The sequence below is a fragment of the Nicotiana sylvestris genome, chromosome 3, assembly GCF_000393655.2.
Source record: "Nicotiana sylvestris chromosome 3, ASM39365v2, whole genome shotgun sequence".
NCBI lineage: Eukaryota > Viridiplantae > Streptophyta > Magnoliopsida > Solanales > Solanaceae > Nicotiana > Nicotiana sylvestris.
This window is the reverse complement of record NC_091059.1, coordinates 104,939,219-104,965,773: the sequence shown is the minus strand read 5'-3', so window position 1 is coordinate 104,965,773 and position 26,555 is coordinate 104,939,219. Positions and strand designations below refer to the sequence as shown.

Genomic DNA, 26,555 nt, shown 5'->3' with positions numbered 1-26,555 from the left:
AGCGAGACAATGAAAGGGGAGATCACCCTCCCGGTCAACTTGGCCGGCACAACCTAAAATGTCAAGTTTCATGTCTTGAAGGTGACATGAGGTACAATGCCTTGCTCAAAAGGCCATGGATACACTGCATGAGAGCAGTACCATCAACCCTTCATCAAATGATGAAGTTTCCAACCCCTTCATCAAATGATGAAGTTTCCAATGAAGGACGGAATAAAAATGGTATACAGGGAGTAGCATGCAGCGAGAGAGATGTTCGCGGTGCACAATGTGGCACCGGCATTGACACCTTCAAAATCGAAGGAGCCAAATGATAAGCAAAAAACGAAGTAGTGATCACATGCTACATCCTCGGTTGCACCCGAGCGAATAAGCAAAAGACTGTACTGCGTCCCTAGAGCGAGCAGTTGAAGCATATCGAGGCTCGAAGCGCCATCGTTACTAAGGTATAACTGTCTCCTTTTTTATTTACGTCTTACACTAACTTGTATGCAAGTGTCTGGTTAGAAAAATCGAAGTACCTTCCAGCTTGAAGACCTTAGGTTTTAAAGCATGTGTTGCACTCTTTTCCTTCAATCGGATTTTATCCCAAAGAAGGGTTTTACCGGCCAGGTTTTTAATGAGGCAACATCTATATGCTACCTAAGGAGAACTTAACAAGTATCCAAGTATTCTCTTTAATTAACCTCGAATACTGAGGGGTATCCCCCGGGAGATCACCTCCCCGGAGAAGTCAAAATAAGCCAAAGAGGGTCTCGAAAAATGATTTATCGGGCCAAACGGTCAAACGAACCATGTTCGCATAGAATAATCAAACCCCAGTTAAAAATATGTATACTTGTACCAATTAATCAAAAGAGTATCTTTTACCGTCAAAATGCTTTGAGTTTCAAAGAAGTTTGCTATTTTTTTACAAGAAACGGCCCCAGGGCCAGAAATTTTTCGAACACCCGGGAATTGACATCAAAAACTCAAAACCGTAAGACCTCCAGACCGAAAACTTTGAACTCATAAGCCCTCAATAAGTCAACCTCAAGTTTGTAAAGAACGTCTCTAGAGCCAGAAACTTTCGATGTCTCGGGGACTATCACCGACTATCACCCCATCGAGCTATCAAAAACTCGAGGCCATAAGACCCTAAATGGGAAACCTTGAGCCCGAAATCCCTCAATGTGGCAATGTTAGAAAATGTAAGACCTCCATGAGGTAACCCCAAGCTCATAAGACCGCCATAAGGCAATACCAAATCTGTAAGACCTCAAGCAAGGCATGGATTATACTTGTTCCAAGTAACCTATCTGTAAGACCTCAAGTAAGGCATGTTCAAATTTATAAGACCTTAGAAAAGGCATAATCCCAATCTTAAAGTCGAGGCTATATATTCGAACTTGTAAGACCCCTAAAAAGGCATACCCTCAATATAGATGCCCTGGCTACCTCACTCGGGGACTAAAAGGCTATGGCCAAACACTATGACTACGGTTATAAGGCTCCGGTCAAACTAACACAACTCAGGGATGCCCGACCGCCGCCATAAAATCACAGGCTTTCAATTACTTCGAAAAGAACCGGTTAATCAGGCTTACCCTCGGCATAAGCAAAAGAGCTTCGATCATATTAGCTCCAAACAATAAAAAGGCTTCGAGACAATTCAGCCATCGAGCGAAACCTCTCGAGGAGCTCATTTGTCGTTGCATAACGGCTCGCAATCGAGGTTCTTATCGAACCGTCAAAGAGTTGGATGAATACAAACTTCAAAAAAGTCTTTAATGAGGGAAAAATAAAGCCATATTAGAGGTCGTATCGACCCAACGTGTAAGAGCCTAAGTGCCAGCATATATTAGAGGTCGTACCGACCCAACGCATAAGAGCCTAAGCACTAGCACATATTAGAGGTCGTACCGACCCAACGCATAAGAGCATAAACGCCAACCTATATTAGAGGTCGTATCGACCCAATGCATAAGAGCCAGCTTAAAATTCAAAAACTTAAGGGCGATGAGCTCGAGTCAAAACCCGATTCGAGGACTGAGCCCGAAATGGTTAACTAAAAAGCGCCTAAGGGCAAATGCGTAAGAGCCTACAAGCCAGGATAACAAGCCTCAGGACCGATTTTAAACCTAAGGGTTTTACACCGAAGCCCAATTCATCTGGCTAATCATTGACAAACGTCAAAATTCAAAATAAAATAAAGATGTACACAAGCAAATGGAAATTCATGAAAGGAGAAAATCGAAAGGTTTCTTTATATATACACATGAAAGAATTCATTTACAATGCTTTCTAAGAGTAATATACACAGAATCAGAAAGAAAAAGCCTATTATACTTTCCCCTCGGTGACTACGTCTCAGTCGGCCCCTTCCTCATTGTCTTCGAAATCGGAAATGAGGAACTTGGTGTCGTGTTCATCTGCCTTGGCCTGCTCTATCTCCTCCGAGATATCAAAGCCCCTAGCGTGGATCTCCTCGAGGGTTTCCCTACGGTATCTGCACCGGGCATATTCATTGCTTCTGCTCTCCCGATCGGAAGCCCCTCTCAACTCAGCTCAAGCGTCGGTAGTGTCTTTTAAATAGATGACCACTTTCTTATCAGCCTTAGCTCGAATCTCTTCAGCTTCAGCCCGAGCATCCACGACCTCGTCCTTCATCTTCAAAAGATCAGACTCGAGCTTTACAATCCTGCTCGTCTGGACCGAGGTGTTTTCACGAGCATTCCAGAGTTGCACCTCGAGGGCAGAAGCCTTGGCCAAAGTATTCTTCTTGGCCGCAACTTGGGAATCTATCTGATCCCTTAGCTCATTACACTCATACTTGGCCAGCTCATTACGCTCATACTTGGCCTGACCAACTTTGCCCAAAAGGCGCTCCAGCTCCTTCGTCTTTCTCTGCAACTGAAATATAAAAATATTAGTCTCTAAAGTTAGGAGAAGAAACACCCATCCTCTCGAAACAAAGATTACCTATCTCTCGAGGTGGCCCTCGTAGTTCAGGCTTCGATTCATCTCGTACCGAAGATGTCTCAACTCCTTTCCCCTTTTATCACAAAGAAGTCTGAGGGATTTCTCCTCGTCCAAGGCTTTCTGCAACTTGGCTTCACGGCAGAGCAGCTCGGAGTTGAGCTTGTCAAAGGCCTATGAAAAAGAAGCTCAATGAGAAAATGAAGATGTAAATACGGAAAACCAACAAAGTCAACCAAAACTCACCACAGAACAGAGCTGTTGAGCCTCCTCAAAAGTTGAGCGTACATCTACTGGCTTGGTCTCCTCAGCCCCAGTCGAACCGCTCTCAGTGGGTATATGATCGCTCGAGACCTCGCTTGATTTAGGTGGCCACTGGCCTCGAACATCCCTCGAAGTACATTCGACGGGAGAAGAAGTGGCGGCAAAAAATCTGTATCCCTCAAAGTACCTTCAATGGGAGAAGAAGATGGCAGCAGAAAATCTTTATCCCTCGAAGTACCTTCGACGAGAAAAGAAGACGGCGATAAAGGAGGAACCATTTTACCGAGGCTAAAAGCCCCAGGTGCTGCAGGCTCAGCTGATACATCTTCTTTGAACCTCCGAGCAGGGCTTGCCTCGCTATGAGTACCCTCGTCCTTCGAGGATTCCTTCGGTTTGTTATCATTCCTCGGCCCCAAAGTCGAGGATCCTTCCTCCTCTCTGAGCGGGCATGGTCTCATCTCAAAGAACTTCCCAATACTTGCGGTGGCGGAGTTAATATACATAAAAGAAAGCACCTTTTCAAAGAAAATAAACCACACATCATGTACCGTGGTGTTTTGCCTCCCATCTACCCATTGACAGGTCTCACCACTTATGCTCATCGTATGTCGAGCAAGCTACCAGATTCCGAGTCCAATCCGCTAGATCAGGGACCTCGTATGGAAACTACGAGATTGCTGCGTAAAGGGAAAGAAATGCCTTTACGGATTCCGCCTCCACTATGAACAAAAATGATAAAAGCACAAGTATACCACTTACATGTGCAATTCCATTTCCCAAGAAATGGCAGGAACTCTTCGGGGATAATGTCAACAGTCTGCACTCAGACAAATTGACTCATCCACCCTTGGTCCCCATCTTCTTCATTGTTAGCAACAAAGGGCCGGGTGGGTCGACGTCAAAGAGTAATCAGGCCTCAGTAATGTAAGGGCTGGTATAATCTAATAAGATGGTTGAGGGTGAACTCGAGCCTGGATTTATCTTTAAAGAACCTTATCATCAACACTATCCTCCAAAACGATGGGTGAACCTATGCTAGGGTAACCTGATATCTTCTACAAAACTCGAGCACGATTCTATCAAGAGGGCCCAATGTAAAGGGGTACGTGTATACATTCAAAAACCCCTCTACATGAGCCATGATGCTCTTTTCCGGGGAAGGTACCTGCAGTACCACCTTTTCTCCCCATCCGCAGTCTTTCCTAACTGCCTCGAGGTGTTCTTGTCCTATTGATGAGATGAACCTCGATGCATACTCCCAATGGCCCTAAACATTGGGAGGTCTCTCTAATGTAAAGTCCCTCCTCGAGACAAAGCATCTCGAGGTTAGCTCACCGGACACCGGCGGTGTACCACCGACCAAGCGGGAAGCAGAGGCAGAACTCTCCTCTTCTTGGTGAACGGATTTGGGCATAGCAGCCATAGCTATGGTGAAACAAGAGAAGGGAAATGAAAACTTAGGCGAAAGCTTTGAATTAAAATGGAGAAAGAGTTGACGTAAGGAAGGAGAGATCTATAAAAAGGATAGTTTCTCAAAGTAGAGGAATCCTCAAAAAAGAAGAAAGCAAATACATATATAGAGCAAGCGGCGATTGTTCGCCTATTTTGGAGGCCAATTAATTCTAAGACCATGCCATTACCACTCTTGGGGAAGTGTGCCGGTGGGACTACCCCGGTCACCTTACGATTATGTCATATGAATGACGCTATCATATAGCATTCTAGGGATCAAGATTCCCGTGTCAATCTAACCTCGAGATGGTGCCTAATCTCAAGGATCTTTGTTACTACAAAAATGGGCTCTAAAAGAGCTATCAATCTAGCCTCGAGAAGGTGCTCGATCTCGAGGATCTCTGTCATTACGAGTATAGGCTAAAAAAAGAGCTATCGAGATCCACATATCGATCTAGCCTCGGGATAGTGCCCGATCCCTAGGGTCTCTATTGTCCCAAGTATGGGCTATAAAGAGACGACATCAAAATTCAAAAGATCGGCTTTGCATAAGCACTAAAAAATAAAATTTGAAGACTTGAAACAAAAGGGTCTTCTTGCATTCTCAAAAATACATTTACAGAATGTGTCTTTACAAATCTCCCCCAAGGAGTCCATATACAAAAAGAAAGAAAAGGAGAAGTAGAGATAATGACGCATGTCTATTCCTCACCCTCACTACTGTCTGAATCACTTCTGGAACCCTCATCCGAAGTAGTTGAAGGTGCTGATGCTTCCACTAAGGTTCTGGATTTCTCAATCTCAGTAGAGAGATTGACGCCCTCGACGCTTATTTCCTCGAAGGCCTACCTCCTAGATTGCAAACGAGCATGAGCAATAGCCCGAGCCAGCTTTTGCTCGACCTTCTCGTATATCTCTTTGGCTCAATCATTTGCGGTGGCAGCATCTCTCTTGTATGAGGACGCATTTTCTTCAGCATTGGACTTGGTCGTCGATACTGCAGTGGCCTCCTCCTGAGCACTTCGAAGAAGATCCTAGGTCGAGGCCAACTCGCTCCGCAAAAGGTCTCTCTCCAAGGTCACGACCTCATTCTGCCTCTTCAGCTCGAGGATCTCCGTTTCCTTGGCTGCAACCTCTTCCTGAAGTTGCCCCACCAGGGTGTCCTTTTGCCCAATCTGCAAAGACGAATCAAAATAGTGAGCATCGAGTTGTAAGAATAAAAATATGAACTCATGAATGTCATATTACCTGCTCAACAAAGCTAGTCCGTTCGTGGTGCACTCCCTCCAGACTCGCCCGAAGCTCACTCAAATCCTCTTCCTTTCAGGCAGAGGAAGTCGTTGACTTATTTAGTTTCAAGGTGAGCTTCTCAAGCTCCTCCTCACGGTATCTAAGCTCATCTTGAAGCTTAGAAAAGGTATGATCATACAGTTTCTTGACCTACAACAAAGCAGGGAAGTTAGAAAGGCAAGGGTAAAAATTTGAAGCACAAATGGTATGTCAAGAATATCACCTGCTTTTGAAGCCTCTCAGCCTCCTCGAGAGACACGGGGGCATCAAGGTCTATGTCCTCATCAATACCGATGAAGTAGTCCTTGAACGCATTATCCTCTCCTTGATAGATCCCCACATCAGTAGCGCCCGTGTTCTGGGCAACCCTTATTTCCCCCGGAGAAAATGAAGGGCCCGATTCAAAGCCGCTCTACCTCCATCTGCATTCTCTGCATTGCATAAGGCTGCCATTCTGCCTTCCGAGGTTAAACTTTACCTCCATCTGCATTCTCTGCATTGCATAAGGCTACTATTCTTCCTTCCGAGGTTAAGCTCTACCTCCATCTACATTCTCTGCATTGTATAAGGCTACCATTCTACCTTCCGAGACTAAGCTGTCTCTATCTGCCTTCTCTGCATTACATAAGGCCATTTATCATTAACAACCATCAGAAGCAACAACCCAGTAAACTGGGGCAGAATTTTGAGGAGGACCCTCAAAATTCCAGCCATTTATCATTAACAGCCGTCAGAAGCAACAACCCAGTAAACTGGGGCAGAATTTTGAGGAGGACCCTCAAAATTCCGGAGCAAGAGAAGTTGCAATGTCTTGAACCACGTCGCAGTCGTCGGTTCATCTAAAGAAAACTATTCATAATTATGTACTTATGTTATGCTTTTATTAAATCATGCATGTTTATTACTAAAATTTCCTTGTTTAGCAATGCTACCCCAGTGATATATACAGTATCGCCGGATCAAAACTGAGCAGGTCAAGCAAAGCCAGCGGGGATACAGACTAACCTTTTCCCCTTTACAAACTCACGATTTTTCTTTAGATGTAGGCACTTGAGTTGCAAGATCACCAAATATACTATACGCTCCCTCACAAAGTTCAGGAATACAACTCTCCGAACCGTTGCACTTGCTCGCAACTGCTATCCGCACAACAGTGTCCCCAACAGGCACAATATCCCCAATAATCACGATACCGCAATCCGCTATCAGCTAAGAAAACTCTATTGCCATTTGCCATTTTTACTTCCTGCATAAGACTACCATTCTGCCTTCCGAGACTAAGCACTATCTCCATCTGCATTCTTTGCATTGCATAAGGCTACCATTCTGCCTTTTTAGGTTAAGCTCTACCTCCATCTGCATTCTCTGCATTGCATAAGGCTGTCATTCCGCCTTCCGAGGTTAAGCTTTACCTCCATCTGCATTCTCTGCATTACATAAGGCTACTATTCTTCCTTCCGAGGTTAAGCTCTACCTCCATCTACATTCTTTGCATTGCATAAGGCTACCATTTTGCCTTTCGAGACTAAGCTCTGTCTCCATCTACCTTCTCTGCATTACATAAGGCCATTTATCATTAACAGCCGTCAGAAGCAACAACCCAGTAAACTGGGGCAGAATTTTGGAGGACCCTCAAAATTCCAGCCATTTATCATTAACAGCCGTCAGAAGCAACAACCCAGTAAACTGGGGCAGAATTTTGAGGAGGACCCTCAAAATTCCGGAGCAAGAGAAGTTGCAATGTCTTGAACCACGTCGCAGTCGTCGGTTTATCTAAAGAAAACTATTCTTAATTATGTACTTATTTTATGCTTTTACTAAATCATGCATGTTTATTACTAAAATTTCCTTGTTTAGCAACGCTACCCAAGTGATATATACGGTATCGCCGGATCAAAGCTGAGCAGGTCAAGCAAAGCCAGCAGGGATACAGACTAACCTTTTCCCCTTTACAAACTTATGATTTTTCTTTAGATGTAGGCACTTGAGTTGCAAGATCACCAAATATATTATACGCTCCCTCACAAAGTTCAGGAATACAACTCTCTGAACCGTTGCACTTGCTCGCAACTGCTATCCGCACAACAGTGTCCCCAGCAGGCACAATATCCCCAACACTCACGATACCGCAATCCGCTATCAGCTAAGAAAACTCTATTGCCATTTGCCATTTTTACTTCCTGCATAAGGCTACCATTCTGCCTTCCGAGACTAAGCTCTGTCTCCATCTGCATTCTCTACATTGCATAAGGCTTCCATTCTTCCTTTCTAGGTTAAGCTCTACCTCCATCTACATTCTCTGCATTGCATAAGGCTGCCATTCTGCTTTCCGAGGTTAAGCTTTACCTCCATCTACATTCTCTGCATTGCGTAAGGCTATTATTCTTCCTTCCGAGGTTAAGCTCTACCTCCATCTACATTCTCTGCATTGCATAAGGCTACCATTCTGCCTTTCGAGACTAAGATCTGTCTCCATCTGCCTTCTCTGTATTGCATAAGGCTACCATTCTGCATTCCAAGGTTAAGCTCTACCTCCATCTGCATTTTCTGCATTGCATAAGGCTACCATTCTGCCTTCCGAGGTTAAGATCTACCTCTATCTGCATTGTTTGCATTACATAAGGCCACCATTCTGCCTTCCGAGACTAAGCTTGCCTCCATCTGCATTCTCTTCATTGCATAAGGCTACCATTCTGCCTTCCGAGGTTAAGCTCTACCTCCATCTTGCATGGCTAAAAGATCGCCACTTTATTTACATCTTGCATGGCTGAAAGATTGCCACTTTATTTATATCTTGCATGGCTAAAAGATCGCCACTTTAATTACATCTTTCATGGCTGAAAGATCGCCACTTTATTTACATCTTGCATCGACTGAAAGATCGCCATTTCATTTACATCTTGCATCGGCTGAAAGATCGCCACTTTATTTACATCTTGCATGGCTGAAAGATCGCCACCTTATTTACATTTGTATTGGCTGAAAGATCGCCACCTTATTTACATTTGCACTGGCTGAAAGATCGCCACCTTATTTACATTTGCACTGGCTGAAATATCGCCACCTACTGCATCTCATAGGCTGAAAGATCGCCAAATCAGCCAAAGGCGTCATTATTCGGAGGTATCATTCTCATGGCCCGAGAGCACCATTTTATGGCCTGAGGACCCCTTTTATATTTTGCATAGCATTATTTAAAGGCGTCATAGTTTGGAGGCATCATTCTCATGGCCCGAGAGCACCATTTCATGGCCTACGAATCCTTATTATATGCTTCATGGCCCAGGACGTCATGGTCTGAGGATGTCATCCTAACCGTCCAAAGACAACATTTCATGGTCCGATGGAAACTTGCATCATGTTTAAATTTCCACACAACATATTGTTCATCTGTAGGAAAACCGGCGAGCAATGGCCGCCTCAGTAGGAGCAATCCTGCTCCAGTTCCCGCAGCCCTATTAGACTTTAACCATCCATCCTAACCCAAAAATCGCGTCCGTCTTGGAAAATCTCCATCGGCATATTCCGCCGACGGATCCTGAACTACATATGGCCTGATTCCTGTAAGACTAGGGATATGTAGGCAGCTCAATAGCCAGAGCTCGGTCAAATTCTTCAAACCATTCCGTTCGGTCAAAATTTGCCATCATATCTTTACCCAATAACTCTTTCATCCTTCCCGGGTAAAGAGGGGCAGCTGTTGATACCCAATTTTTACTTGTATATTTTTTTATAAATGCAATACTTTCAAAATAGCATATGTATGTATATATAAGTGTGTCCAAATATTTTAGTATTTTTCCTAATTTTTTTAAAAGATTTTTAAATCAATTTATTGCCCTATTTTAGCAGTATAAAAACCAATAATTATTCCCCAAATTATCATTTTGGTGATTAACTTATTTTATTCTTCTATTTATACCAAAATATAGTTAAGGTAATTTTTACAAATTTATTTAGTATTTTTAAAGCTAAATTGCATATAATTGCAATTTTAGCCTATTGTAAGATTTAATTGCATTTATAATTACAAAATTAATTCCAGTATTTTTATTTAATATTTATACATTATTAATTAGTTTGGTACCTTTAATTTATTTCCAGAAATCATTTACTATTTTTTATAAAAGGAAAAGGGAAAAGTGGCTATTAAAATACTAGCCCTATTTCATTTTAATTGTAGCCCAAATCAACCCCCCAATTAAACCCAATTGCAATTTTAAATTACCCGACCCCTGACCCATTTATCCAACCTGCCCGGCTCCCTTTTTATCCAGGCCGTTGATCAAAATGATCAACGGCCACGGTTCTACCTTTCCTTTTTAATTCACACACACCCCAACCCTAAAATCATTTTCATTCACCCACCGCCTCTGAAACCCCTCTCCTCTCTCAAACTCTCTTGAACCTTCCCTAACCCTAACCGCCTCTCATCATCTTCCACCTCGAAACCTACCAGAAACCATGGCTTCCCAAGCTGTGAGGGCCCTATACTCACCTCCCCTTGCTCTTACACACCTGATACCTGAAGATTCGAGGCTAGGCCTCGAAGGTTTGCACTCAGACCTATGTCGATTAAAGGTTCCAGAGTCATCGTCGGCCTTGCTTTGGCGTACCATGGTGTTTTGAGCCTGGTTCTGACCTCTCAAACTCAGATCAGTGACCTTTTCAAAGCCTTTCTCATTTCTACGGTTCTTCTGGAACCCTAACCCTTCGAGGTTTTCTTCGATCTCTTTAGATTTGTTGTGTATCTGTGTTCTCTTTGAGTTTTCAAATGATCTCCCTAACTTTTCTTTCGAAAATTACTTTTAAAAGTCTTTCTTTTACGATTTAGGGTTTTCTGAAAATGCTTAAGTGTTTCTCTGACTTTCTTTCCCTTTTCTTTTGTGTGTATTGCCTCTACTGTGTTCTATATTTTCCTTCTACCATGTATGTTCTTCTATTGTGCTTTCTATATTCTGTTCTTGTATGTTCTTCTACTGTGCTTTCTATACTAAGTTCTTGTATGGTTTTCTACTATGTCCTGCTATTTTCTTCTACTATGTTCTGGTATGTTTCGCCTACTGTATTCTTCTACCGTGTTCTTAAGTGTTCTTACTATTTTTCTTCTATTGAACTTTCTTTAAATTTCTTTTAAAAAGATCTTCTTAAACATGCTTTCTTCTACTGTTCTTATTAGTCTTTTCTCATCATGTTTCGAATTAGTTTCTTTACTCTGTTTGCCTTGAATCCCTCTACTATATTTACATGTTATTCATGAGTTCTATTGCTGGAAGAAGCATGTTAGAAGTTTCAGTTCTTTTCTGAAAACTCTAAACATGTTTTGATTTGACTACTTGCCTCCTCATCTCTGTACTTGATTCAAGGTGGAAACCCTGGAATTTGGGGTTCTACTGAGTTTTGATTGAACTAGGGTTTTATTTTAGAACCCTTAATTCTTTCAGACTGACTTTGAGTCTCTGAACTGAGTTTGGACATCTTTGTTTTCATACAATGCTGAACTCTTTGCTGAACTCTTCTACACTGGATTTTTGCTAAATGGTTTTCAAATTTGCAATTAGTGCAAACTTCCTTCTGAATATAGCTTGACTGATTTCTTTCCATCTTTTACTGATTTCCTCTGTTACTCGACTTAAGTAAAACCCTTCTTCATCTTTTCTGACTTGGTTCATTCATACCAAATCTCAGACCTTGTGATTTACTGGCTGTTAATTGACTCCCTTACCTTATTTGCACAAATCGTGTACTGTCAAAACCCTGTCCTTAAATAACCTTTATGTATTTGCCCTCAATTGCATGCTTTACACAAAGTGTTTATTCAATTCCTTTCCTTAAATGGTTTTATTCGTTTTGAATCTGAATCCCTTAATTAAGGGAAGCCTTGTGTAATTGATTGACAATCAGTTTTCAAACTATTTTCTTACCTTATTTCTTCCCGCTTTCTACACTATAAAAGGCACGACCCTTTTCACAAACACAGACTTCAAACTTCACAATTTCACAATCTCTTCTGAACTCACACTTATAGTATTATGTCTTCTTGTTTGCACTTTGGCTTTTACAAGACTACTGCTTTTTCTACATATTTCTTCGAAACTGGTATGTCCTGATTTAAGTTTCAGCATCACCCCAATGTGTTTACTTATAGTGTATTCATGTCTACTTCATTGTTTTATGTAGAGTTCGACATTTAGCTTAGTATGCTTATGTTCTACTGCCTGTTTCTGTTGTGAATCTTTGCTCCCTATCCCATTACCCCTATATGTTTGTAAATGGTGGCTTAAGGCATGGCAATAGGAGTTGTTGTCCATGAACTGAGCTTTGAACCAATGGGGTCTTAACCTCTAAACAGGCTGGAGGGTGTGCCAGCATATCCCATTGCTGGGTATGCCCATCAGCCTGCTCTTCTTGTGCTCTCGCAATCCCCTATTCCCTATATCCCTATGTGTACTGTTTCCCTTCCCTTTTTCCCCTTTCAGAATTCTGCACTTGCACTCTCTCCTAGTCTCTAAGTTCTGCCCCCTCTTGTGAGCCTTGCCTTGGGACCTTGAGTTCCCTCTGAACTTGGACACCTGAGGGCTAGCCCTTCCATACTACACTTTAGCTTAATATGGCGATACATTTGGATGTAAGCACTGCCCGGAGTTCTTATGAAACTCTTAGAGAGCTCTAACACACCCAAGTGGTAGAAAGGCTTTGAAACATGATCTTTGGAGTTGGTTTACTTCATACTTCAGATACGAAGTCTGAATCAGGCTCTCCTTGGTTGTAATTTTCAACTTCTAATGTATTTTCTTTACTTTATTTTTTCTGGATTGTAATAACTTTGTAATAAACTATTGGAGATGGCTAGTGAAAAAGGGGGGGGGGATAACTATGTATGTAAAATGGGTAGATATCCTGCCCATAGGGAATTTCTGATCTCTACATATCACATAGATATCCTGCCTATAGGAATTCTGCACTTTCATATGTAGATACTATGCCTATGAGGAATTCTGCACCTATATAGATATCCTGCCTATAATTTTCTGAAATTCTGCATGCATATGGATATCCTACCTATAGTTAAATTTCTGCATCTCTCATATAGATACCATGCTCATAGTTAACTGGAAATCCGAATCCTGCATATGCATCTGTCACTAGGCAAACCTGTTCATAGGGCTTAAATAACTAACTGCATCTAGATATCATGTTCATAGGCTTAAACGAAGTACGACATTTAGATGCCATGCCTATAATATTTCTGCACTATTGCTATGTCTGTAAAAGTGTCCAAAATCGACAACACATAGAAAACATGCCTATAGGAGCTTTAATCGAATCGGAACCGCTTCATTTGCTTATAAGTTTAAAACCAATCACAAATGACTTGTGCTCTTTTGCTAAAACTCACCTTTTTTTAATAACAAGCGATTTTTTTCTTAAACCAGTATGTATTCATGTTTACTTCATTGTTTCTGGAATCAGTAGATATCATGTCTATAGGGTCTTCATCTAACACTTAGGCAAGCCATAGGGTGAAAATTTATAAACTGAATCAGATTTTATATGCTACAACCAGCAGGCAGACCTGACTCGAGCTTCTTATCTAAACTATGTAATAAAACAGTCTGCATCGATCCTTTAAGTTTAATCAGACCCTAAACAGTATGTGTAAGTCATGCAAACTACTTGCTTTTTCTCTACTAAAAGGAGGTCTGTTTGAGCCTTTTCATTTGTTTATATGCTTCCCCACACTTGCCATATATGTTTTGTTTGTCGCCTCAGTATTTTTACCTTTTGAAACTATAAATAAGCCTAACATACCTCCCTTTTAGGATTAGTAGTCCTAAATGCCTTCGGGACTGATAGGATTGGGGCAGGTAATAGCATACAATAAATAAACGAGACCATTTCGCGCTTTAATACCTCAACGGGGTGGGAAAGGGTAGATATGGATATGATGACCACGCGATAACATCTCGTGTAGCCCCCCTCATTGAGGAGTGATTACCAGATGTTGTGTGGGGTGATCCATATTATTAATGAACCTAGGACCCCCCTTCCTGTTGTTTTCTTCGTTTCTCTTAAATCTTTTTTGAAAACCGTTTCTTTTAAGAAAATCAACTCTTTTAGTTCCTTTTTCTTACTTTTGTTTATTACGTGAAAACTCCCCTTTTATTTGAAGCTTTTATTTGCCTATGTGTTGTTCGTACTTAAAGTCGCAATAATAGCTTGGCCGGGAACCACACTAGTGGATCTTGAGGGGTGCCTAACACCTTCCCCTTGAGATAATTTTAAGCCCTTACCCAATCTCTGGTTGTTAAAATCAAACCTTCCCTAGTGTCCTAATTCACTCAAATCATTAGGTGGCGACTCTTCACTTCAAACCCAATTCCTGAAAGGGAATGAGTTGTCCTCCCAAATGTCATAAACCTGATTTCGCGAGAAAAATAGGGCGCGACATGCACCATGAGCATCTAACCTCTCATATGTCTTGACAATGAAAGACTTCATTAGATTTTCTAACCCAGACTGATTTGATTGTTGAGGCTGGAACTGCGGCCTCGGCTGATTCACAAAACCAGGAGCTCCTTGAAATCTTGAATTATTTTGTTGTCATGCATTTGTTGTACCCTCAGGTAAACTCCATGAAAAACCGTGGTGCTTCTGACCCATTGCATTGAAGTTGTAATTACCCACAACATTAACTTCCTCCATGGTAGCCTGACACTCATGAGTAGGGTGTCCTCTTCTACATATATCACATGCTGCATGAGGCTCATTGTGTAGTGAAGCTAAGGTCAGCTTCCTGATTTCTTTTGCCATGGCATCAAGCTGTACCGGCACAGATGTGTTAGTGTCAACTTGTGAACACCAGTTGATCTTCTTCTTTCAGTAATCTCTGAGGGCTACTGATTTGCATCTTCAAATAACTCATCTAGAATAGTGACTATCTCCTTTGGAGTCTTCTTCATTAACAGACCTCCAGCTGCATTGCTCAATGTTCTGCATGAGGTTGGTGTCAAACCATTCCAAAAGTCCTGGAGTTGCATCCAGAGTTCAATTCCGCTGTGTTGACACTTTCGCACAATCTCTTTAAACCTCTCCCATAATTCAAACACAGTCTAAGACTCATTCAGGCAGAAGTTACAGATTTCTCTTCTAAACTTGCCCGTTTTAGCTTAGGAGAAATATTTAGAAAGAAACCTTGAGGTCATCTCCTCCCATGTTCTAATTGATCCCTGGGGCAAGCTTCGAAGCCAATGCTTTGCATCATCATTCAGAGTGAACGGGAATGCCCTTAAGTACACTACATCATGTGACACACCATTGTATTGAAAGGTGTTCATGATCTCCTCGAAGTCCATTAGATGATTGTTTGGATCTCTGTTCATCTTTCCTCTAAAGACACAGTTGTTTTGGAGGGTTTGAATCAACCCTTGCTTCAACTCGAAATTATTGTCTGCAACTGGAGGTGGTCTCACACTTGATAAACCTTTGTTGTAGACTGGTCTAACATAATCACCAAGTGGTCTCCCTTGGCCGGGAGTTACGTTTCCGAACTGGTCTGCATCCAAGGGCTGATTCTGAGCCATTCTTCGAGCCCTCTCCTCCTCATAAGCAATTTATTCATCTCTAAGTGCTACTTCTTCAGCATCTCTTGCAGCTCTCTCTATGTGTTTGGCTGCATCTCTCGCAGGCAAATCAACATTATCATCATCTCCCGCCATCTTTTCTTTGGTTGAGGATTGCCCAACCATTTCTATATTCTCGAGAAGATTTCCTTCCTTTCTAAACTATCACAGATGTTTCTCGATTTCTGGTACGTATGGTTGTAATTCCTTACTAGAAGATCGAGTCATACACCAATCTAACATGTAGCCTGCGCACAGTCAAAGAACACCAAGCGTAAAAAGAGAAAATAAAATAAAAAGAAAAATTGCTGAATTAGCACTGCAAACTATTTCAAATACTATTGATTGCCAATCCCCGGCAACGACGCCAAAATTTGACGAGCTTGAAACACACACTAAAATATGCTCGCTAGTCGAATACAATAAATTAAAATATCGTATCCACAGGGATTGGAGTTAAACAGTATTATCATAGTTTATAGCTATATTGTGTCACGACCCAATTTTTTCTCCGTTGGTTATCGATGACACCTAGTCTTAGGGACTAGGTAAGCCTAATATTTACTGAATAACAACAATAATAAAGAAAATTTAACAGTCTCGATATAGAAATCTTTACAAAATTTACAATTTCCCAAAACCGGTAGTATAAGTCATAAGCTCTACAGAGTTTACTTCAACTTCTAAATACAATTGTTTGTAAATAAGCAAAATAATGTGAATACAAAAATAGGAAGGTGACTCCAAAGCCTGCGAACGCAGCAACAGGTTTACCTTGAGTCTCCACAGCAACGAGCTACATAGCTACTAACGAGCAAATACCTGGATATGTACAAAATGTACAACAGTATAGTATGAGCACACCACAGTGGTGCCCAGTAAGTATCAAGACTAACCTCGGTGGAGTAGTGACGAGGAACACTCAAGACACCTACTAGCCTAATAAATTGAATAAGTATAAGTATAAGGACAACAAAACATGATATTTATATAAAGACTACGCGATGTGGCTAAGAATACAATAATTGCAATAAGGAAGGGAAAATGACAAGTATCAGCGGAATACCACAATAATGACACAAAAGAATGAGCGAAAACACAACCTAAATCCGAAATCACAAATACAACAAGGACAAATAATAACTCAGCAACTACGACAACTTTCACATTGATTCTTAGTCAACAACCTTCACGAAGTGCCGAACCTCGGATACATTACAACTCACGGGTCTCAATACCTGAACCTTAACACTTGGCATCATGTGCCCTCATCACACCTCATAACCGCACTGATGACTCACGTGCCATATAGAGCCATTCTAACATGGAAGGCAAGTAAACAAGGGCGTGCATCTATACTCAACAATATCAAGAAAACCTCTTATCTGATAAGGGTGCTTAGCTACGTGTATGCTTGTGCAAGTGTCCTAACATAATTCGTACCAGCTAGTAAGCATAAGGAAAAGAACGGACATCACGTAGAATGCTTGCAGAACAGAGGAATCTCCCGGAATACCATTCCGTAGTCCCAAAGTAATTATCAAAACAGGGGATCTCCCGGAATACCGTTCCAGAGTCCCAAGGTAATTATGCAGGGGGATCTCCCATAATACTGTTCCGTAGTCCTAAAGTAAATATACAAAACAGGGGGATCTCCTAAAATACCGTTTCATAGTCCTAAAGTAAATATGCAGAATAGGGGGATCTCTTGGAAAACTGTTCCGTAGTCCCAAAGTAAATATCGTAGACATGTGATTTTTGACCCTCTCAATATTTTTTTATATTTTAGCATGTAAATATTTAGTTTAGGCCTAATATTGCTTTGTCAACTAGTTTTAACTATTTTATTTTATTTTATAACAAAAATAAAAATTACAAAAAATATTTTTACCTAGTTATTTTTAATTCATGTACCTTTTTTAAATTAAAAAAAATATACAAAGATAGTACCTTATTTTCATCTTTATATAATCTTGAAAATACAAAAAAATAGTTTCATGTTTTAATATAGTTTAATTTAATTAATTAGGATTAGTTTTTGCATTGTTTAGTATTTTTATCTTATATTAAATGGAGTCAATTAAGGTGTTGGACCACAATTTTAGGAGTTTTAGAGCCCAATTTTTAACCCAATTCGGATTAGCCCAATACCCAATACCCATTAAGCAAATCCTAGGAACTCTTCTACACTCTTCTTTTTGAAAAAATAAAAGAAAAACCTAAAAAATTCCTACCCTATGAAGCCTTCAGCAGTTTTTCTCTTGATTTGGACTAACATGTACAAAAAATATACAAGATCTAAAAAGGATTTTCTAACCTAGACCCTAGGGGTGTCAATGGTTCGGTTCGGTCGGTTATTTTATAAAATTTGTACCATACCAATTTTTGGTTATTTTATTATGTATAACCAAAATTAGACTTTTCAAAACCATCCCAATCATGTCAGTTTCTCTTCGGTATCGGTACGGTTCGGTTAATTTTCGATTTTTTTTAATATCATGTAAAATTCACCAGTAGAAGTAGAATGCAATAACATACGTTCTTTTATAGGACTTAGCAAAACTCTCTAGACATTTTTACTGTTTAAAGGGTGATGAATTAAAAACAAAGATGGCTAGAGTATAGATCCATCAACTATTCTACAACAACGTAAAAGAAATCAAACAAAGGCAAAGAAAATATAAATCACACGAGTTGAAAGATATACCAGGCTGAGACTCAAGAATAAAGTCTATAGAAGATTAAATATTCAAAAAGATAAATCTAAACTATATGAAAAGAAACATATTCAATACATTGTAGTTTGCTACTCATAATTACTAGAATACTTTGTGTCTTGCTAATAAAAATACTTGAAATAACTTAGTTTAAGTAGAAGTAGCATAATAGGTTTTAGGAATTAATATTTTGAGTTTAATTACTTGTTGGCTTGTAATAGTTTTTATAATTCCAAGGCCTAAAGAAAATTTAATGCATTATTATTTTTAAACTTACTAAATAAATATATTTTCCATATGTAAAATTTATTCAGTACGGTTCGGTATTTTTTCGGTTTATTTTTATAAAATTAAAAACCTACCCTAATTATCAGTGCGGTTATAAATTTATATAAAAACCTACAATTTCTTAAAAAGAAACTTAAAAATCAGTTCGATGCAGTACGGTTCGGTCAATTTAGTCGGTTTTTGAATATCCTTTAAGAGATATTAGCCGATAACACCAAGAACTCCACCCCCTTAAACTTCATCTTGTTGGAACACCCCCCCCCCCCCCCCCGCCAACAACCCCACACCCATCCCCGCTTCTTCGTCAACCTAGAGCATCAGAACCCCAACAGCCGCAGCTACTGCACTCCCCCCCTTTTCACTTATCTTCCTCACACCTTAGCTCCCGTAAACACCACCAGAAGCTCAGCGAAATCCAACCAAAAGGAGAAGCAAAACCGGCTGCGAAATAGCTCAAAAACAACACCAAAAATTAATCCCAACCCCGGCGAAAACTAACCCCAAAATCACCAGCTGAAAGATTTGCCGAAGCTGCCTCCAAACCCAGTCAAAAATGACCAGACCTGAACAGAATAGGCGAGTTCGTGAGGCTATCGTCTGAGGTCGAGTTCGTTGGCTCCTAATCCCATTTTGTAGCTGTCTCGCCGAGTTGCTGTTGGGCGATTGAATTTTGACTCGAGAACTGACTGTGTACTATTCAAAAATCGAATTAATTGAAATCTCACTTTCAGGTTCATATCTCATCCTTCATTCTGTTGTCATGTGGATCTAAATATGGTAAGTTTAAGGTTTAAATTAATTCGGGAAGTATTTGAGAATAGGTCTAGAAAGAGTCGATTGAAATCTGATTTGAGAATCTTGGCTTTGCATTTTGCCTCATAATCTGTATTGGTTTTCCTCTGTTTCTTGAGTATGAGTGACTGATCTCATTAAAAATGATTAAAATACATGTGATTCGCTGGTAATCATATACCTAGCTGATGATTTGAAACACCTGTAGCTAACGAAATGGGAGTTAATGACTTAAACAAACATAGGCATTATCGTGTTTGAATTCAAATAATAGTGGTTTAATTTTATGTCAGAGAATTCAATGTATTTTTCATACAACTTGATTGAAACTTGCTGAATGAGAATTTTGATTCACTTGTTGCCTTGGTCACATATTAAGTGCTAGAAAGATTTGGCATAGCGATGGGGAAGGAAATTATGCATGTATAAAGATTCTTGGGGCATCTCCAACCTTTACCCCATTTTTTGTCCCAAAAATGGGGAAAGGGGAAGGAAATTATGCATGTATAAAGATTCTTAGGGCATCTCCAACCTTTATCCCATTTTTTGTCCCCAAAATGGGGATTCCCCTATTTTAAGGACAACTTACTCCAACCATTTCCCCATTTTTCTCCCAAACTTTTTTATATCTTCTTTCTCTTCTACATTGTATTATTATCTTTCATTTCAATTTCATTTTTTAATTTTCGTTAAACAAATTCCATCTTTTATTTTTATTAATTTGTAATTTCCATTAAAACAATTCCATAAAATTTTAAATAATATAACTTGTAAGCAATTATTATAGATTAACTAATAATTCAAATAAAAGTGAAATCATTGCAACATCTAATATTTTATATCCGCACAATTTTAGCAATATATAATATTTTATATTTGCGCCATTTATTTTTTGAGATAATTATATATTTTTTGTACAATTATACCTTATAATAAAATAACTTACAATTTTACATAAAAATAGTAAACGTACAAAAATTAATTTATTAAAAATATACACCAAAGTTAAGATGTAAAATTAATATTATAAAGATATTACATAAACATAATTGAGTATATATAAAGAGATAAATTAAAAGATTAAATAATAAAATAATAATAAAAAATGATGAATCGTAATGGGAGAGATGAATAGTGTACCCCATATTTGAGGGAACATTATTCATTCCCCATTTTGGGGACAAAAATGGGTGAGGGTTGGAGCTAAATTACCCCAAAAATTACCCCCATTGTAGGGAATGGGGGTAAGGTTGGAGATATCATACTCAGATCCACACTGTGTTGTTAGCTTTTCTTGTTATTTCTTTACTTTTTAATAGATTCCTTGTTTATCTGAATGGATTATTTGAACGATTGTTGGATCGTGGGGAGTGGAAGAAATGTCGAAGCCCATTAGCAAATAATTTGTTCCATGCTTTAGGTATCGGGCTCGACCGAACAAAATGAAAAGCTAAAAACAAAATATGAGCAGGAGACAAGTTTTATTTACTTTAGTTAATTTTATTTCTATTTTCTTAATTGTCATAGCTATAAGTACGGTTCACGTGACGTAGTTGTGATGCTTAATTCTAAAATTCGGGTGTACATTTCATGTGACTCGATTCTAATCTCTAACAAGGTTAAATAGAACGTGTCGCGACTCACGGGTGCATTTTATGTAGCGTGGTGATCACGACCAACTATGCCTTATAAAAAGGACAATGCGGACGTTGCAAATATAACCCGAGTATAACGCCCAGTGTCGAATCCACAGAGAGTTAACCTATCAATCACTATCTTTAGACCCACTAAACTCTTCAGAACCAGCTTCCCAAATGTTTTAAATCACAAGTTGATGGTTTCTATAGTAACTAAAATTGCAAGTAAATAAACAGTTGTAAACTAAGGATGCTAAGGTTGTAAACAATGGTGAGAAAAAGCTAAGGTAAAGATTTCCCCTATTGATGGAATCCCTTCTGTTTATGCGTCATACAAATTTACCAACACACCTCTATCAATCATGAACACTTTTCTTACCGTAAATCTCTCCCGAGTAATCACAGTAATATACTATTGCACTCTCCCGAGATACACTAGCTAGCTTTAATTAACACAGTTCACTTAAGATTGCACCCAAGGCTTCGTTATCCCTAATCCCGCCTTTAAACCCGCAGTTATAGATTCCTCTTATACTTTAGGAGTGGTGTTATTCAACAATAACCTAAATATGCACTCTCTCCCGAGTTATGCACACTAAATAGGCACAGCTAATTGAGGATCCTGTCAATTAACTACAACAAGAACATAGTTGAATAAATAAAGATTGAAACTAGCAATTTGTATTCACATAAACAAGAAGTTCATCCCCCCAATAGGTTCCATCAAAACCTTAGACAAAAGATTTAGCTACTCATAACTATGGGTAAATAAACTAAAACAATGTTCATCATAAAACTTGCAAGAAACATAAAGAGAAGAAGAAACCAAGATGTTTTGGGTGATCTCTCACACTTGTTGTTCTTCCAAAACTACTCTCCAAAACAATACATGCCTCTCTTGGGCGGAGTCTAGTGTTTAAAATAGGGTTTTGGGTTGAAAATCCCGTGTTTTGCACTTTAGTCCCTGAACTTTCCGCCTCCTGCCGCGGTTCTGCCGCGGTCGCGGTAGAACCGCGGTAGACTCAGTTTTCTGATTCTTCAGCCTGTTTTTGCGTGGTTCACTTGGGATATTTCATGGTTGGCCTTTCTTTCTTCATTTTTTTTCACTCCAAAAGTGCTCCCTAGCCTTCCTTAGTCATATATAACCTGCAAATCATTAAAAGTACTAATAAGAGCATTTTGTTATCACTTTTATTATCAAAACTATGCCAGAAGGCGGTTATTTAGGGTCTGAATAAAGTTAAATTCACCTATTATCAACACCCCACACTTAAACCTTTGCTCGTCCTCGAGCAAGCTAAACCACACTTCTAGGCCTACCCATTTGACGCATTACCCCATGTATGTCACACCTTCCATTTTGACAGAACAGCCTAAGAAATGTGCCGGTCACACCCCAGTTGCAGACTCTACTGCCATGACACACTTGCGCTCACTCTAGTTACTCTAACAGAGGTGAAGACTTACTTCTTCTTCCTGAGTCACATTCCCTCACATTAAAAAAAAATCTGAGAGCATTTCCACATGCATAAAATTTAAACACAAGGAATCGAAGATATCAAGAATTCACTCACTCTCAAAAATAACATTCATATGCCACAAAAGATGCACCATAAGCTTGCCCGTAGTGTACTACTCTACTAATGGAGCCCATTCATTCTAGGATCAATTAGAACTTTATTTGGTTGTAATGTAGGCTGAGGGACGGGTATGATACATTTAGATATAAGAGTGACTACAACTCCCTTAGCACTTTAATACTTATACTTTAACATTCAAACCCCATACTTATGTCAAGCCAAACTTCACCTTCACATCAATATACATCAACTCCCAAATTATTTAAGCACAATTATATCAAAAGTCACCACTATCAAAGAATATTTATTTTTTTCAAGTGGCTCTTGCTTTTCAAATCAATGCACCCTTTCTCCTTATTTCATTAGTTCCACTCAGAAGCCAAACCAACCACCCCACACTTTAACTTTTACAAAGTTCATAAATAATTCAAGTGCTCATGAGAGGTTATAATGGTTCAAATAGATGGTTAATTCAAGCAATTGGGTCGGACTTGTAATGTGGTTGCCAAAGAAATAAGATTATAGGCTCAAAGGGGTTAACTACAATACATAACAATTAGGTGGGTAAAATATACATATCTGGCTCAACAAAGAAATGCCTATATTACTTCCAAGACTGAACAAACTACTATTTCGCTTTGCAAACACACCGGGCAAGTTCTAGGCATCAAATGCAATGCACAAAATACCACAAACCTCACACACACATGACACATAACTCATTCTGAATCAGTTTATCAACACACTCATACAAGCGTTCGAGCAAGGCAAGATGTGCAATATTAAGGCATAGATTTATAAGTCCACAACTGAGCCTAGACTTCACACTCTCAAATTCGTTTTAGTTGTTTGCAGGTGTGTACATCACGGGTAAAATTCTAGCCTTTACCTATCTCAGTTCTAACTAAAAACGGAAAATCTACCTAACCCGGTTCAAGCAAAACCCTTGGAAAAGAACCGTTGCCAAAAGAAAAACCAAGGGGGACTTGCTACACTACCTAAAAAGAAAAAAAACACAATGCTTATGTACAGTACACATATAACTAGAGCAAGTCTCCCACCCCACACTTAAAAATAATGACATGTCCTCATGTCATATCAAGAAAGTAAAGAGCAGAAGGGTAAGAAGACTTCCCTGAGACTCAATCAGAGTCGGAGACGGTGTGGGGATCCACATGGCAAGCTCTCCCCAGAGCACGGAACCAGGCCATGAACTTGTTCTCAGACCGGACCTGCCTCTGAGACATTGCATCATTCGTGTGTGTAGGCCATCCACTGAGGCGCGGATATCCGCGACCTCTTCCTCCATGGAACGCAGCATAGGCCTGGTAGACTGAGATCTGGCGAAGCCTGCCCCAGTATGGGGGCGCCGAGAGGGTCCCGCACTGTCAGTTGATCTCCTGGACGGTGCACTCGGAAATGGGTCAGCATCCTCATCATCTATCACAATTGTAGCACGTGTACCCCTGCCCACTCTGATGCGTGAAGCGCGGAATGGTGCTTCAGGTGCCAACTCTCCATCGGCAGGACCTGTGGGGACCCCCCTCCGCAAGCACAGTGCAGTCACCAAGGAAGGGAAGTAAAACCCCTTTGACAGCAACGGTCCTCGCATGACCATTTCGTCACTAATTACCCGGGCTGCATCAAAGTCCTTCTTCGTCACGAAACACCATGTCAATAATGCTTTGTTGAAGTTCACATCAGTGGTGTTGCTGGATGGCATGAACCGGCTGCAGATGACAGTCAACCAACACTTAGCCAAATGCGTGAAAGAATTGGAATTCAGGGTGCTTTGGTCTTTGATCCAGGTGGGGTGCCCCCCAGCACAAAGTACATATGTCAGAGCCTCCCACGTGACACCTGGTCTGTCATGGTAGAAATCAACGTCGCCCGTGAACTGGGGCAGCTGCAATACCTGTTGGACAGTCACAATAGAGGCATCCACCACTATGCCTCGCACAATCACCTCCCGCAGCATATGTGCAGGGCAGTTCGCGTAAAACTCCCTAACAATCATCCGGTTCACCGGGACGGGCGGATCAAAGAGGAATTCCATTTCCCTCCTCCAAATTTCTTCATACATGTCCTCCTGTTCCACGCGGAGGGCTGCCCGGTCAATTTGAATCTCGTGAATGAAGTTCTTTCCAGCCTTCGCATTAAAATCGTCCTCAGCTCGTTCCGATTCAAACCGGGACTCGTCAAATGTCGGCTGGAGGGATGTGCCCGCCCCTCTCCTTTGCCTTTTACGTGCCATAGTACCTGCAGGGAGTTAGAGAAAAAAAAATCAACTTCATCCTAATTAGTGCCAGTCAGATGGGTACGCAGACATCGCCACCGTATGGCACCAAAACAATGCCCCCATATAATTCTTCATGACAACTAGCCGCACAAGCGGGGTGGTGAAGGTCATAACCTCCATAGGCTTCACAACAGAACTACTTACCACATTCTGCCAACACCACCCCACACTTACTCCTGTGCATATATTTCCAAACATAAACAACACCCCCTATCATCGAGTACAACACTCCCCAATTAGGGGTGGGTAGAACCCGCTCCGCAATATCACAACAACTCCGAAATTGTGGCCCACATGGTGCCTAACAACAACTATTCCCAAAAGATAAGATTTTTTTTACCAAAACATCACAAATACCATGAAGCCCCAAGCACCTTAACACCGACCAAGTTCACAACATTATCATACAACAACGAAAATCAAGAACAAAGCGAAAATTGACAAAAATTATACGAAGCCTACCTAGGTTGAAACTAAGTAAAAGTATTCTAGATTACACAAAAATAGAAGATTAAGTAGAGAGAGAAAAATAAAAACTTACTTGTGTGGTTGAGTAAAAGTGGGTGATGAAGGTGGATGGCAAGGGAGGGTGATAATGGGGTTTTGGGAGGAGAAGAGTGGAAGAGAGAAGATAGAGAGAAGATGGAGAAGAAGAGAATGAGAAAAGAAAGGGGGGTTGTGTTTTATTGTGCTGGGCAGATGGGGGGATTAGTGGTAGGTGGGTGTGTGTTATTTTTGGGTAAAAGGGAAAGAAAAAAAAACTTTTTTTTTTTTAAAAAAATCGGACCTGGACCCGATCTGTGTCTGCCGCGGTTCTACCGCGATAGCGGTGGAAACGCGGTAGACCAAGTTCAGATATACTTACCGCGGTTCTACCGCGACCGCGGTGGAAACGCGATAACCTGGGTTCAGAGAGGGGCCAGTACCGCGGTTTGACCGCGATCGCGGTAGAACCGCGGTCTGACCGCGTCTCTGATTCAGACATTTTTTTTATGTTTATGTTATACTTACAACAATTTTGTGAGTTGCCTCCCACGGAGCGCCTGATTTAACGTCGCGGCACGACGCATGATGAGCGCATTTAAGGCTCGCTCGACCTCTGTGGTTCAGTCAAGTGTAGTTCAGACCCTTCCTTAAGCTCGCTCATACCCACATACAACTTCAATCTCTGACCATTGACCCTAAATGTACGAGAATCATTCTCAGTGGCAACTTCAACCGCTCCTGACGGGAAAACTTCAACTACTCGAAATGGTCCCGACCATCGTGACTTCAGCTTGCCCGGGAACAACCTTAGTCTTGAGTTGTATAGCAATACCATGTCCCCAGGTTTGAAATTTCGCTCAACAATGTTTTGATCGTGTAGTTTCTTCATTCTCTCTTTGTACAGCCTTGTACTCTCAAAAGCAAGATACCTGAATTCCTCGAGCTCATGCAATTCTGTGACTCTTGATGTGCCCGCAGCTTCCATATCTAAGTTTAGTTGCTTCAGTGCCCACCACGCTTTATGCTCAAGTTCTACAGGTAGGTGACAGGCCTTCCCAAACACTAACTTGTATGGTGACATACCAATTGGTGTCTTGAAAGTTGTTCTGTAAGCCCAGAGTGCATCATCTAGCTTCCTTGCCCAATCAGTTCTTGTGGCGTTTACATTT

General features: G+C 40.6%; 1 long non-coding RNA gene across 1 annotated transcript in view; it reads left to right on the top strand.

The window, feature by feature from the left end:
- Positions 1-18,868: 18,868 nt before the first annotated feature.
- The window catches only part of LOC138886898 (uncharacterized), a 41,719-nt gene continuing 34,032 nt past the window's right edge, over positions 18,869-26,555 (top strand). Inside the window, exon 1 of the long non-coding RNA XR_011405855.1 lies at positions 18,869-19,323. This is a non-coding gene — a long non-coding RNA (uncharacterized lncRNA). The remainder of the gene's footprint in view (positions 19,324-26,555) is intronic.